Source organism: Microtus pennsylvanicus, chromosome 13 (genome assembly GCF_037038515.1).
Source record: "Microtus pennsylvanicus isolate mMicPen1 chromosome 13, mMicPen1.hap1, whole genome shotgun sequence".
In the NCBI taxonomy this organism is placed as follows: Eukaryota; Metazoa; Chordata; class Mammalia; order Rodentia; family Cricetidae; genus Microtus; species Microtus pennsylvanicus.
In genome coordinates, this window is record NC_134591.1 from 37,776,221 (window position 1) to 37,792,081 (window position 15,861).

The window sequence follows — 15,861 nt, forward strand, 5'->3', positions numbered from 1 at the left end:
TCCACACAATCATCATGCATACACACACACACACACACACACACACACACACACACACTAAACCACAACATTCATCCTTGGCTCCCAAAGGTTCATGTCTATCTCATAATGCAAAATGTATTCAGTCCATCTCCAAGAATTCCCATAGTAACATTGTTCCAAAGTTCCAATCCCAAATTTCCCATGACAGAAGACAAACTCAGTAACGAGAACCATCTAAACTGGAAAAGGAAATCCCATACTTTGAATATCCAGTGGCACAGGATACACATTCCATCCCAAACGGGGTAGATAGTGGTACAAAAAGAAGGGATGGGGCCAAAGCAAGACCCAAATGCATCAGGGCCAACATAAAACCTGCAGCACCTTCTGGTATTTGGTGTCTGAGCACACCATGTGGTAATGTAAGCTCTCAGTGGCTTAGGGAGCACCATCCCTATGACCTTGGGACCAGTGCCCACATGGTTTACTTCTTGTGTTACCTCTGTTTGCTGCCTGAGCTTTTCCTCGGCAGGTATTCCAAGTTCCTGGCATCGGCATTGCTAACCTCTTGTGTTCACCTTTGCCTTTCCGTGCTCCCAGTTTCACACATTGCCTCCTCCACCCCTCCCGGGGCTGCCTACAGTGGTCTTGATGCTGCTGCACGTTACCTGGCCTCCCAGGTGTCCCTTTGAAGTCTATGTGGAAGTACTCATAACCCTGTCATTTTTATATTGTGCCTGCCTGCAAATGTGGCATCAGACAGCAGATGCCAAGTTGTGCTGCAGCTTGAGGTTCGTGTGCCTGGACTTCAGAGCTGTAGAGTCCCAAGGAAACGATTTCTAGGTGGGCTTGTGTGAGCTGCGTGACTCAGAGGTGTTCTGTACTCAGAGGGAAGTATTTCACATTCTTGAGTCTGCCCCGAGTGAGTTCTGGCTAGTTCTTGGAAGCATACAAAGACATGTTTTGTCTGATGCAACTGACCTGACTTCTTTTAAACAACCCTAGTTCCTTTAGAAACCAGACCTTTCTTAGCTCTGATTTTGCACTCTGGAATTTATGACCGAATTGTGAATTCTCCCAGGTCCTTCCTACTCTGCAATTTGCTTCCTAGTCTCACTGTACACTTGGCTAGAAGAAACCAGCAATAACCATGCCACAGACTAAATTCTGGGTTATTTGAAATTTTCTCACTCAGATCAGTTAGTCTATCACCTTTATACCCAGTCTTCTGGCAAGATGCAGGTCCTGGGTAATATGTGATCAAGTTCTTTGCCAAAATGGAAACAGGAATGGCTTTTAGCCCAATTCCCAATAGAGTCCTTATTCTCATCTGAAACTTCATGAAAATAGTCTCTATTGCTGTATCAGTTACTTTTATCATCAAAAGCAAATTAAAGAAGCTTTTTTTTGCCTTACAGTTCTAGAGGAAGAGTCCATAATGGTGAGGGAGGCATGGTGACAGGCAGCCAGAGCTGAGAGATCCGATCACAGCCAAACAGGAAGCAGAGAGAGTGGGCAGGAAGTGGAATAAACCCATACATCCTCAAAGTCTGGCCCTAGAGAGGTTTTACCCCATATTCTTAGGCTCCATGGATTTTGGGGGCCTGGGATGTGGCAGTAACTGATGGCAACGGCAGCACATGGCAGAGATTGCTCTACTCGGGGCAGTGGAGATAGAGATACAGACAGAGCGATGATAGATAGATAGATAGATAGATAGATAGATAGATGGTAGATGATAATAGATGATAGATGGATAGATAACAGATAGATGATAAGTAACACCTGCATTATCTGGATTTTTCCCTTTGTTTTTAATTCCATGCAGCCCATGGTGTGGTACCACCCCCATTCAGGGTAGGTCATCCCTCTTTAGTCAGTCCTTTCTGGAAATATTCTCACCGACACACCAGAGGTGTGATTTTTCTGGTCTTGTAAACAGTTTTCAGTGCTGTCATGTTGGCAAAGAGGACTCTCCATCACAGAGGGCAAAACTTTAGCTTTTCGGTACCCAGTGTCATTTGTTTCCTTCCTCTTTCCTCCCTGTGTGTTCTTGGTACTCTGGTTGACAGTCAGGAGGGTTTAACTGTACAGGTTTATGTCTGGCTCTCTAGTCTGTCCTGGTGGTCTTCCTGTCAGTTTCGTGTGGTTTGTCACTGTAGCTCTGTAGTGTGTTTTGAAATTAAATAGTGTGACGCCTCTGACTTTGTTCCGTTTGCTTACAATTGCTTTGTCTATTTAGAGGTCTTTCGTGATTTCACATGAATTTTAGGATTATTTCATATGACCCAGAAGTTAAGCACCTTGTTAAAAAAGTATTGGCCACTTGGAAATAGTCTTTTGTAAAAGATCTGATTTAATAACTTTTATCAATGTTTTTCCTTCAAGATAGGGTTTCTCTGTGTAACAATCCTGGCTATCCTGGAACTCGGTTGGGTAGACTAGGTTGGCCTTGAACTCAAAGATCTGTCTGTCTCTGGAATGCTGGGATTAAAGGCAAGTGCCACCATGGTCTGTGTCTGGTCTGCCAAATTTCTTATCAGGCTTTCTTTGTTCTTATTGACTTACAGATTTAAAAAATTAATTGATTATTAGTGTATGTGCATGATATATATGTATGGGCCTTGTATGCTGTATCATATGTGTAGAGGTAAGGGCCCGACTTAGAGGAGTTGGTTTTCTCCTTCCACTGTGGGGTCCAGGGATTGAGTTCAGGTTGCTAAACTCGACTGTTAAGGGATTTTTACCTGCTAGGCCATCTCACCAGCCCTGATTTGTAGATTATATACACACATATATACATATGGCTTGGACTTACATTTTTATTCTCTTAAGGATTTTTTTCCCAAATAGATTTTCAACTGGGCTAGGATAAATTTGTGATCCTCCTGCCTCAGCCTCATGAATATTAGATTATAGGAATGTACAGTGATATTCAGCTTCTTAATGATGCCTTTTGTGGAAGAACAAAAGCAATTTTTTTGGGGGGGCAGGGTTTCTGGGGATTAGACCTAAGGTCTCGTGCCTGCTGTGTGTGTGTGTGCTCTACTGCCCAGCAACCTCAGGTTCATAACAGTCTTGAATGCTGTCTGCTAATTTTGCACTTTGATTCCTGCTTTTTGAATTCTGTTTGGTAAATTCTATTTTCCTCAATATCATAAAGATATTATTTTATACTTTCTTCTTAAAGCTTTGTTTTAGAATATGTTGATTTTTAATTTTCTTGTTTTTTTTTTTTTTTTTTTGAGACAGGGTTCCTCAGTGTAGCCTTGGTTATCCTGGAACTTGTGCTATAGACCAGGCTGGCCTCTGACTTGAGTTTTAAAATTTTTAGTGAATTTGATCTGTTGAAAATAAACACTTAGGAAGACTTGAATAATGACTTTGCTTACACATGCATGAAAAGTGGGTTTGGTGCCAGTGACTGAACCCAGGAACTCACACATGCTAAACAAATGCATGGCCATTAAGATACATCTCTATGTCCTTTTATACTTTTTAAATTTACAGATATGTGTTATGTGTGTTTACATATATATATAATGTACAATGAGACATTTTGAGATAGATGTTTACATTTATTTATATATTTGTAATATATTAAAATATACATTTACACACACGTGTGTCTGTGCTGTGGGACGTCAGATCTAGCTAATTAACAGGTGAATGCCTCACATGGTTATTACTTCGTGACAAGAACACAAATGTATTGTTTCTATATTTTTCAAGCATATAGCATAATAAACCGTCATTGACTACTGTGATGGTGCCGTTCGGTCGGCTTCTTAAGCTTACCCTATCATTGTGCCCCTTTGACTAACATTTCTCCACCCCCCCTCACTCCACACCAGCCGGTCCACGGTGGTTACCATTTTACTCTCTGTTTGCATCACCCGTATAAATGCCAGATTGTGAAGACATGTGGCATTTGTCTTTCTGCGCCTGGTTTGGCTCACTTAACATCATCCAGGTTCATCTGTGTTGTCCAAAATCGTGGGATTTCCTCCTTCCATGGCTAAGTCGTATTCTGTTGCATATGCATACCACATTTTCTTCTTCAAGTTTTATAATGATGGACACTTTGTTTGATTCAGTATCTTAGCTATTGTAATCAACACTTCTGTAAATATGGGAGTGACAGTATTTATTTGACACTGATTCCATTTCTTTTGAGTGTACACCACCAAGTCATGGTTTTTCTGCGTCATGCAGTTGTTGTCATTTTAATATTGAGGAACTTCTAAAAGTTTTCCACAATAGCTCTATTAACTTTTATTCCCACCCACAGGGTGGTGTGTGTGTGTGGGTGTGTGTGTATGTTTGTGTGTCCTTTCTTTACATACCTGTCAACATGTACCCTTTGGGTTGTTTTGGTAGACGCCATCCTCAGGATGAGGAGAGCCCACTGTGGATTTGATTTGTCCTACCCTGATGATGAGAGATTTTGAGCACCTTTCATATATCTGTTGGTCATTTGTATGTCTTCTTTTGAGAAATGTCTCTTTTTAACTGGTCATTTGTTTCCTTCCTCTTTCCTCCCTGTGTGTTCTTGGTACTCTGGTTGACAGTCAGGAGGGGTTAACTGTACAGGTTTATGTCTGGCTCTCTAGTTTGTCCTGGTGGTCTTCCTGTCAGTTTCGTGTGGTTTGTCACTGTAGCTCTGTAGTGTGTTTTGAAATTAAATAGTGTGACGCCTCTGACTTTGTTCCATTTGCTTACAATTGCTTTGTCTATTTAGAGGTCTTTCGTGATTTCACATGAATTTTAGGATTGGATTATTTTTCTCTTTCTGTGGTTAATGTTACTGGTGTTTTGATAGAGATTGCACTGAGTTTGTGGTTTGCTTTGATTGGTGGACACTTTAACAGCATGTAAGCACAGGATTTATTTCCATTTATTTGTGTCTTCTCCAATTTCTTTTCAGTGTAAAGATCTTTCATCTCTGAGATGGTGTCAACTTGGCTGGAGTGAGGATTGCCCGGAGATCTGGTAAAGAAAGCTCTCTTGTGGGGGTTATGTCTGTGTCCCGAGGAGCCTGGCATTTGACTCACTGACTGAACACAGGAGCTCTGCCCTCAATGTAGGCAGGTGCCATCCGCTCAGCCAAGGGCAAGCAGACAATACAGAATGACTGGAGGATTTTAGGTCTTTGCCTCTTGGATCCGGGGTTCACAACTCTTCCTTCCTGGGCATCAACACTCCAAGTTTTGACTTCAGGACTTAACGCCAGAAGCCTACTGCCCTCAGGACCTTGATCTCCCATTGAGAGCGGTACTGTTGCTTCCCTTGTTCTGAGGCCTTAGTGCTTGGACTGAGCCACAGCGTAGTCTTCACAAGGTATTTAATAACGTCATCAAGTGGATAATTTTCAGTCACTTGACCTGTCCAATATGGGAAAGGAACTGTGAACAAATTAAGAATAATGTGTAGCGATGGTGCTGTATATAATATGAAGAAAACTGAGCGTAATCACATAGGACTTGCTAGGTACAAGAGAAAGTGAAGAAGGGATCTGAGATGCACTGAGTGCCCACTAAAGGGCGGTTGTTCTGCTGGGTAATGTAAACATTTTTAAGAGCATTTTTGGGAGAAGGTGTAAGTTTGAGCTTCAGGTGATTTAACTAACACAGCTACTGGGTTGTGCAGTTAGGATTTGAACTCAGATCTCTATTGTTTCTTCCCCACACCCTTCCTCTCCCTTTCCAGCCACTTCCCTTCTCTTTCTTTGCATTTTCCAGCTATCTTTTCATCCCTTCCGTGGATTCCTCAAGTTCGTCCTTACTTTCTATGAAACAGAATGTATCTTTTCTTTCTCTCTTTGAGACGGGATCTCACTATGTAGTCTTGGCTGGCCTGCAACTCACTCTGTAGTCTAGGCACGCACACATACTGGACTCACACAGATCCTGCTGCCTCTGCCGTCTGAGTGCTGGGATTAAAAGTGTGCGTCACCCATCCTTACCGAGTCATAGGGAGGCAGCATTCAGCCCATGTTCTGGCCCTAAGTATTACACTTTTTATTGCCTTGATCCTGAAGCATGTTCATGTGTCTGTCACTCAGGTTTTGCTTTATAAGGAACCATCTGAACGGGGTGACTCGAGACAGCATAGACGTAGTTCCCACTTCTACTGGCAGGAATTAGGTGCATCCTCTCGGTGGTGTTGAGTTGGGCCACACTCAGCTGTTCTTATGCCTGGGGCGTCAGCTGAGATGCGGGGGGTCAACTTCTCCAAGGGGCTACCACCTCACAGCTGGCTAGCCTGGGCTCATGCTTCTGGAGGAGAAGAGGAGCCAAGGAAGCCGATGGAAGTCCATGGAGCTCTGGGGTTCAGACATAGAGACAGTCCAGTACACTTGCAATGTCTTAGCTCAAGCCGCTGAAACAAAGTATCCCAGACTGGGCGGCACAAACAATGGTGTCTATTTCTTGTAGTTTTAAGCTTCTGCAGGCCAAGGTCAAGACGCTGACTGACTTAGTACCTGCTATGGACCCTCTTGTGACTTGAAGGAAGCTACCTTCTCTCTCTGTCCTCACATGCAAAGTTCTAATCTCTCTGCTCTTTTACAGTTTCTAACCCTTTTACAAGGCTCCTGCCCTCATGACCTCGCCATTATAAAATAGTACTTTAAAGATGGACTGATTTTTAATTATAATTTCATACACACTTAGAATGTATCCTGATTATTCTCTCTCCACATCCTCTCTTATCTCCTTCCCATTTCCATCTACTCCGCCTCCTCCCTTGCAGTCCCCTTCCTGGATTTTTGACTTTTGGTTTTGTCTTGGCATCTGCTTAGAGGTCATCTCTTTGACCATTGGATGGACACTATCCACTGGAACTTGGTGGGGGTATCAGTGGGCACAAAATTGAAGGAAATGGTTCCCGCTCCTCCTGAACCTTACTAGTAGCAAGCAGTACAGTAGCGGGTGGTAGAGGCCCCTGAGTCCTCCTGCATCCCTGCCTGATGGCTAACAGGGTGATTCTGCTGGCTCAATGCAGGCAACTGCAGCTGCTCTGAGTGCATGCCTGCAGTGGTTGATTTGAAGCTCCTCTCCCTATCTTCTGGCTCTTACACCTCCCACCCCCACTGCATTTTCCCTTAAGCCTTAGATGGGACAGTATAAATGTCTTGCTTGGGCTGAGTATTCATCCTATGTGACCTCATTTTAACCCAAGGACGTCCTGTAGGTCCCCATCTTTAATATATACATATTAGGAAGTTAGGGCTTTAACCTGAGCACTTTGAGAGGTCCCATGACTGAGGCAAGGCAAACCCCATTTCCGTGACTGCACTGTGTGCTTTCCTTCTGTCATGCATCACTTCCGAGCTCTCAAAGTGCATGGTTATGTCTTGCCATCAGTTAGCAGGCAATCAGTTCTAGAGCAGAATTCCATTCTGCCCTTGCCTGCTTGTGGGCAGCATCGGTTCTCAAATGCTAAGGGCTCAGTTGCACAGAACTTTTTAGGCATCAGTCTGGAGTCCAGGCTTCAGGCTTCTGACCCCTGACTACAGGCAGCTCCCTACAGCTCCCCCGTTTGTTCATTTGCTAGGGTGACTCACAGAACCCAGGGGAACACATTTGTTGGTTTACTGTAAGGGCACAAAGAAGGATCTGCATGGAGAAACACATGGAAGAACTCTCCGGCAGGGGCTTGGCTGCTCCGGGATGTGGATCAGTTCCCCCTCACCTTTCTCAGTCTCCGCAGGTTTCAGCTACCCAGAAGCTCTCCAAACTCTTCCCCTGGGATTTTATGGAGACTTCAGTGCAGAGATATGATTGAAGCATGGGCTACTGTATGCCATGTGACTCGACAGAAGGGTCTCATCTAACACTCAGAGACAGGGACATCCAGCACTGATGTGGGAGTGTCATATATCAATCTGTTGATTTCATTGTTTAAGCAATAAAGAAACTGCTAGGCCCATTTGATAGGCCCACCCTTAGGTGGGTGGAGTAAACAGAAGGGAAGGCTGGGAGGAAGAGGAAGTGAGGTCAGACTCCACAGCTCCGCTCTCCGGAGCAGATGCAGGAGAGACGCCATGCTACCTGCTCCAGGGAAGACGCACACCATGCCCCAGCTCCGACCCAGGATGGACTTAGGCTAGAATCTTCCCAGTAAGCGCACCTAGGGGCGCTACATAGATTATTAGAAATGGGCCAGAGCAGTGTTTAAAAGAATACAGTGTCCGTGTAATTATTTCGGGCCATAAGCTAGCCGAGCCGAGCAGGCGGCTGGGGTTTTTGGGGTCACAGCCCCGCCGCCCCTTATTACTACACAGCACACCCTGTCTGTTCAGATTCTTCATGGCCCTGTTGTCCAGTGTGCCTTCCTTTCTGGTATGGGGCAGGGATTTGTGTGGAATGAAGGCCTTCGGATCTATTATTGGATAAGGTAGACCAAGCCTGTCTTCCTGGTAAGATGGAAGACAGGAAAAGCAGGAGAAGGTTATACTATGCTTTTGGTTTTAGTAATCTGACTTGGGGAAGAGCGATCTTAGTTACTACAGTGTGCCTTCAGGAGAAAAGGGAGCAGAGAAAAGGAGAACGGAAGATCAGAGAGAGGTTCTCTCTGAAGCATAAGTTGCCCCAGCATCCTGCTTAAGAAACTAAAGACCAAACAGTTTAACTTACTGTTCTAGCTACTTTGGGGCTAGTAAGAGCCATGGAAACTCCGTGTATTTGTGTGAGTATGTGGGTGTATGTATACTGTACATATGCATGCACACATACATTTGGTTTTTTGAACATACAGGGTGCCTTGCAGGCTAGAGAATAGGTGATGGAGGGAAGGCACATGTTACTGACAGTAATTAACCCCACTCAGAAATACGCACTCACAGAGAGTGTGGACTTGGAGATTATTTTCATTAAAGGCTCTCTGTGATTTGAGAAAAAAAATAGAGCTGACATATCTATGTCATGTCATTGTATGGGTGAGGTCTTGGTGCATGCCTTCCTTTGATGTGACTGTATTTCAGAATCATGTTGAAAACGTCTTCCTCTGCAGACTGCAGAGTGAGGTGCAGAGCTTCAGAAGCGGAGGCCAGAGGCCGAGGTTGGAGTCTAGGCTGTGCACTCATTAGCTGTTGTTGGAGAAAATGTTTATGTCTTTGAATTTTAGTTTCTTTTTTTCTCTACAACTACAAAAAGCTTGTCTTCTCAGGTTGCTAGGGCAATGGAAACATTTTATATCTGTGCTTGCTGGACTACACAGTGGCTGCTCACTCTGAAAGGCTAGTGCAAAATGAGACACACTATAAATATAAAATGTAGAGCCTGTCAAGTATGTAGCAGGAAGAAAATCTTCCTGGCTCCACACTGAAGTGACAATACTTTGTGTCTATGGGATAAACAAGAGGCACTACAAAACTGAATCCTTTTGTTTCCCTTTAGTTTTAATGTGGCCTCAAGACATTTGAACTTTATGGCTTTTTTTTCCTATGTTAGTTTCTGTTGCTGTGATAAACACTGACCAAAAACAGCATAGGGAGGGAAGGGTTTACTTCATCTTATAACTCCCAGATCACACTCCATCACTGAGGGAAGCCAGGGCGGGAGCTCATGGCAGAACCTAGAGGCAGGAACTGAAGCAGATGCCACGGAGGAGTGCTGCCTGATGGCTTGATCCACCTAGATTGTTCAGCCTGCTTTCTTAAACACCCCAGGACTATCTGCCTCGGGGTGACACTGCCCACAGTGGCCTGAGCCTTCTCATATCAACCATTAAGCAAAAAACAAAACAAGACAAAAACAACAACAAAAAACCACACCACAGACTTGCCTATAGACCAATATGACAGAGGCATTTTCTCATCTGAGATTCCTTCTTCTCAGATGATCCTGGCTTGTGTCAAGTTGACAGAAGACTAAACAACACACAGTAGTGCTCATTGGTGGCTTGCACCCCATTTCCACAGACCAGTGCTATGTTTTGTGACCAAGAAGCATTGTATAAATGTTAGTTCTAATCTGGACATGTGTAAAAGATGTCATTGCGTAGGTTGGGATGCCGTTTTCACCTAAAGTTTATTAACATTCACTACATTTTTAATGTAAGAATTTATGTGGGCATCTTAGTTTTTTCTTACTGATGTATAATGGGGAGAGATAATTCATTTATGTGAAGCAAGCTTGAGTGCACCGAGTCACAGTGATGTGAGCACTGTGTCCTGCAGTATAGCAGAATTCTTCTGGCTATCCACCACAGATAGAGTGCAAATCAATTCAGTTAGAAAACTAGGCGTCTTATGAGTATGGAAAGGTAGTGGGTTTCCTGAATTGCTGCACTTGGAACGCTGTCTTCCTATCGCTCTCTTCTCTCAAACTTACATCTTTCTTGTTGGCAAAATTTTCTTCTCAGATCTCCTGTCCCCACGTTTCAGAAACACAGGACCTTGGCCTGCTGTCTGTCTTTTTTACTCTATGCCAGGATTCAGTCTGACTTACTTTCTGGTTTTCAGGGCACCTGTTGGCCTAGCTTCATTTTAGATAATGCTCTGAGCAGGGCAGCTCCAACTCCAGCCACAGAAGAGTGCTTTTGATTGCTTAAAGAAAATGTGTACTGTGTCTACTGTTTCAGCTGTGACATGTCTCCAAAGGTTTGTGTGCTGAAAGACTGGTCCCCAGTATTGCACCAGGAGAGCAGTGGACCGCTTAAGAAGTGGGCTTAATGTAAAGAAACTAGGCCGTGAGGGTTCCAAGCTCTTGAATGGATTAACGTTTTTTGGTAGTGGCTCTTGGGTGTGGACTCATGCTGGGCTGTTGGTATAAGTCTATTATCCTAGTTACTCAGGAGGCTTAGGCAAGAAGGAAGATCCCAATTCAAGGCCTGCCTTGGTTACAGAGAGTTCAAAGCTAGCCTGGATAACTTAGCAAGATACTTTCTCAAAATAAAACAATAAAATAAAATGATGGCTAGGGATACAGTTTTATAATGCAACAACTGCTTAGTTTGTAGCATATGCAAGACCCTAAGTTTAATTCCCATAGCACAAAGGGTAGGTTTAGTCCTGGGAGGATTTATCAAGAGCAGGCCTTGACTTTTCTGGTTCCCTGTCAAGCTAACGGCCCTTTTGTGTTCTGGTTCCTTAACACTTATCTTCCATGTTGTAATGTACATGGAGCTTCACCAATTGTACCATACTGTTTGGTCCTTCTGGCCACCAAAATTGTAAGCCTTATAAACCTCTTTAAACGGGCCTCAACCCACATCCTTTATTATGGCAACATAAAACAGGCCAGCACCACAGTGGTAGCAAATAAGAACAGCCAAAAAGTACACTGGAAAGCTTCATTCAGACAAGAGCAAATTATGGCTCAAAGGAGTTCTGTGTTCTGCCCAGGTTCAAACTTCTAGACTCTGATGCTCAGGTCTCTTTAAAGCCCACAATTTAAACTCATATGCCAAGAGAACTCTAGTAAATTGGGTTGTGTTGGCTTGAATTTGATGGAGTTAGTTCTGCCCCATCCCCATTAGATCACTTCCCATTGGACCTGATGGTGGGACTGCAGATGAAGGACCTGGCCCCTGGTAACAGCAGGAAAGTTCTTCTGGGACTGGGACTGGGTACCATTGGGCCCTGCAGCCTTGTAGCCAAAGCCTGAAAGAAATGGGCAAGTACATCAGTTATTGTATTTCAACTGCTGAGCTTCAGATGTTGTTAGAACTACATATATGTATGTGTATGTACAATTTCCACCATCACATGGTTCCCTGTGGTCCACAGTTCACAGGCATGGTGGTTGTAGCAACAGAGGTAAGCCTCATATTCTGTCATCCACAAACAATATGTTGTCTGAAGGGAAATTCTTTTAGAGTGCTGGCTCATACATCACTCAAAAGGGGGAGTCTGGAGGATGTGAAGCCCCTTTTCTGGTCAAAAATAAAAACAGAATTCAAACTAATATGATTTAAAAAGGCAAAAAAAAAATCTGTTTTCTACCTTCCCAGAGAAATACAAGATGACAGTACGTGGCGGCGTTGTTGGGTGAATCCTTTGTAAAAATGCTGAGTCTGACCTGGAACTTCTCAGGAAAGCCTCCGTCTGTACACAGCTCCATGGTCTTCACCAGTACAGGATGAAGGCTGTAGCTGTGAGGTACTAAATCAGAGCTTTTCCTAAAGATGCTTCACCGACTTCCCTTGGAACTTGTTCACTTATTTCCCAGGTCAGACAAGTGTACTAACATGGCCCTGCCATGGTGGAGTAAGCAGTCTGCAGTGGGCAGGTGCACACGTAGACCGGCAGTTTCAGTGTAGTGTCTGGGATTTGTTAGAAGATGCACAGTGTTCTATGGGACCTCAGGGGATTCTCTCTATCCTAGCTCTGGGATCTTAAGGATTCCCTGGGGAAGGGCTGTCCATGCAGAGACTTGAAGAGCAGGCTGGATTTGGGCAGGTGGGAGATCTAGGGATGTCAAATGTCTGGACTTAAGGACTGAGGTAGAGATACTTGCAAGGTGACTTAGGGTAAAGGCACTTTGCTGCCAAGCTTACTGACTTGGGTCCAATCATTGGGCCCACATGGTAGAAGGAAAGAAACAACTTCCTTAAGTTGTATACACACACACACACAAGCAAAAAATGTAATAACAATAATAAAAAGATGGCAGCAAGGTGAAGGAAGAAGTCCGAGTTCAGAGGGGGAAGCCGCAGGTCCTGGAGTGTTAGGTGCACACTGAGTTAAATACCTAGAGCAGTGGTTTTCAGTCTTCCTAATGCTGTGACCCTTTAACAGTTCCTCCTGGTGTGGTGACCCCAACCATAAAATTATTTTCATTGCTGATTCTTAACTGTAATTTTGATACTGTTATGAATCATAATGTGAATATCTGTGTTTTCCAGTGGTCTTAGGTGACCTCTGTGAAAGGGTCATTGGGTCCCCAAAGGGGTCACAATCCCATAGGTTGAGAACTGCTGATCTAGAGAGAGAGGGGGCTGAGTCCTTGTTTTGTTTTTTGTTTTTGTTTTTTTTCTGTGATGGACGCATCACACTGTAATGAAGAGACACCAAGGCCAGGCAACTTATAAAAGAAAACATTTTTATTGGTGTTTGCTTACAGTTTCAGAGGGTTAGTACACGATCACCTTGGCAGGGAGCATGGTGGCAGGCAGTCAGGAATGGTACTGGAGCAGTAGCTAAGAGGTTATAACCTGATTTGTAGTCAGCAGGCAGAGAGAGAGAGAGAGAGAGAGAGAGAGAGAGATATTTGAGCCTGATGTAGACTTTTGAAACTTCAAAGCTCAATCCCAGTGATTCACCTCCTCCAACAAGGCCACACCTCCTAATCCTTCCTAAACAGGTCTACCAACTGGGGACTAAGCATTCAAATATATGAGCCTATGGGTTATCATTCAAATCACCACAAGGCAGAAAGGGTTTATTTCATCTTGGGGGAGTGTGCTTACTGACTTGTTTTCCCTGGCTTGCTCAGTTTGTTTTCTTATACCATCCAGGACCACCTACCCAGGGGTGGCAGCCCCCACGGTGAGCTAGGCCCTCCCACATCAATCCCTAATCAATAAAATGCCCTGTGGACTTGTTCACAGGTCAGTCATATGGAGGTATTTTCTCAATTGAGATTCCTTCTTTTCAAATGACCCTAGCTTGTGTCAAGTTGACACAGAAACCAGCCAGCACAGTCCTATAATTGGATTTGCATTTTAGATGTGAACCAATTTGCTCACTCTTCTGATTCATTCCTCTTATCTCTAGATTGAAAGGGATCTCCTGCCCTCCGCAGCTCCTTCCTCCTTTAGCATTCTGCACACATCTCTGGCTGTAGAAACCTTAAACCCATGCTAGCTTCCAGATCTCCTGGGCAGTAAGGCCCAAGATTCTAACCAGGGTGGGAATGGGCGCATGTGATGTGGGGACAGGAGTGGACAGGGACAAGACGCTGAGTGGATGCTGTATCTTTCCCACTAGAATTTAGTCAATGGGAAGGTGGCAGGTGTCTCCGTGAGTCACCGGACAAGGAGCCGGTGGGTAGCACTAGCCTCTTGAGAAGCAGGTGGAGTACGTCTAGTTCCACTTCTAGCATGGGTTAAGTGTAAAATACTGCATGCTGAAGTATAATGATAGATAATATGAAGCCTGAAATGTACTTTAAATTATTACGGAGGGGTGGGGTGGGGCTACAGCCTTGCAAGTAGAAGGCAAAGTACGTGAATGAATGCGTGATGGATAAAGTTGGGTTACACAGTTGAGAGAAGATTATGTCTTGGTATTGGCAGTGTTGAGTTGTGGGTACAAAGGAATCAACTACATAATTTAATCAATTCTTATGTGTGCTTGATAACTTCTATAATAAAATGTGAAAAATAAAATAGTAAAATAGAAATGTGTCCCTCTCAATTACCTAAATTTCTCATTTATTTATCTATTTTTTTTGTACAAATAGAGAATGAGTCAGACTTTGACTTGGCCAGATAAAACAGTTTTTAAACTATTTTGCTGTAAACAGCAGCAAACTATTTTAAGTTACGTTATCCACATGCACGGCTTCAAGTGTTCTAGACTACATTGAAATTACATAGGTAGATCAAAGAAATACAATTCTGTACAAAGGAAGGGCACCGACTAGGGGAGGCGCAGGTGACGTGAACCAGGCCTGCAGTTCTGTCCTGAAGGAGTCTTTGGGTAACATGTGAATCATTGGCCTTAGAGTCAGGTGCAGTAGACACAGCTGTGTACTTGCTGAAGTGCAGTAGATAATGCCACAGCCAGGCACCAACTATGGTGTCCTTTGTGTCCTTGATGTCAAAGCTCTTTATGTCCTTGATGTCACACAATTTGAATAGCTGCTTTATTACTTAGATATAACGGTTTTGTGAGCGAGCTAACAGAGTCTTAAGTTATAAAACTTGTCTCTGACCATATGGATTTGAAATTCCCAGTAACTGTTGTGGTGAATGAAGCATTGAGAGCCAGAGGTTAGGTGGAACATTACATCCCTCTGGGGACTAGAATGGCTGCATGTAGCAGGACAAAGCAAACGAGTGGTTCACTACAGGGTGACTTCTTTCTTTCTTTCCTTTAATTAATCTGGAGATAATCATCACGTGGCTGCCATGGATTTCTGGGGCTCAGGGTCCTTATGTCTTTTGTTTCACAAAGCCTTTTATCCTGAAACCCACCTCATGGTTTAAGACGCCTGTGGAAGCTTAAGTGTCCAACCAGAAGGAAAAGCAAAAGATAAGAAGCAGGATGTTATACCTGCATTGTTTTTTAAGAACCAATGCCAGAAACTCCTCACATGGCTTCTTTCTATATTACAGAGGCTGAGGCTTAGCTCTGTGCGTACGTCTAACAGATTGTAGAGAGTTACATGAGGCAGGTCCAAACCATGAGAGGCAAATGAAACGTACGTTCTCTATACTAGACGGTTGGTTAGACACTGAATCTAGAATTGAATGCGTTTCTTTCTAATGCCTCAGCTTCTTCCGAGTCTTCTTCACATTCTAATATCTACTGAAGACAGGTGTAGACATAGCCTCCAACCTGCGCTGGCAAGCTGCGCTCATCATCTGGGACTCTTTCAGGATTGCTTCCTGCTTTTTAACGGCATCATTTTCTCTATAGCTAGCTCTTATGTTTCAGTCATTCTTTTGCATACAATACTTTCTTGGACCTGTGGTTTTACCGTGTTGTTCTGAATCTTGATCCCCACGGATTACTACTGCAATGGTAACACAGACATATTGTCATGCCATGAACATTTTCTTGGAAAGTCGAAGACATGCCAAATATCCAGGCCAGCCAGTGATATAATGTCATAGCCACATGTTGGGGTGACAACTGTCGGGGTCCAGCCTTGATAGGTTTATATGTTCCAGGGTAGGGGTGTGTGGATTAGAAATGCTAGGCAA

The 15,861-nt window shown here is 43.8% G+C and overlaps 1 protein-coding gene across 4 annotated transcripts in view; it reads left to right on the forward strand.

The window, feature by feature from the left end:
• Positions 1-15,861, forward strand: part of Dnajc6 (DnaJ heat shock protein family (Hsp40) member C6) — a 155,649-nt gene that overhangs the window by 27,737 nt on the left and 112,051 nt on the right. Inside the window, exon 2 of one of the 4 annotated variants that reach the window (XM_075945858.1) lies at positions 4,910-5,322. The exons of 2 other annotated variants lie outside the window; for them this stretch is intronic. The gene's annotated coding sequence lies outside the window, so the exon portion shown is untranslated. The remainder of the gene's footprint in view (positions 1-4,909; positions 5,323-15,861) is intronic. One more of the 4 variants, XM_075945859.1, reaches the window with a different exon arrangement.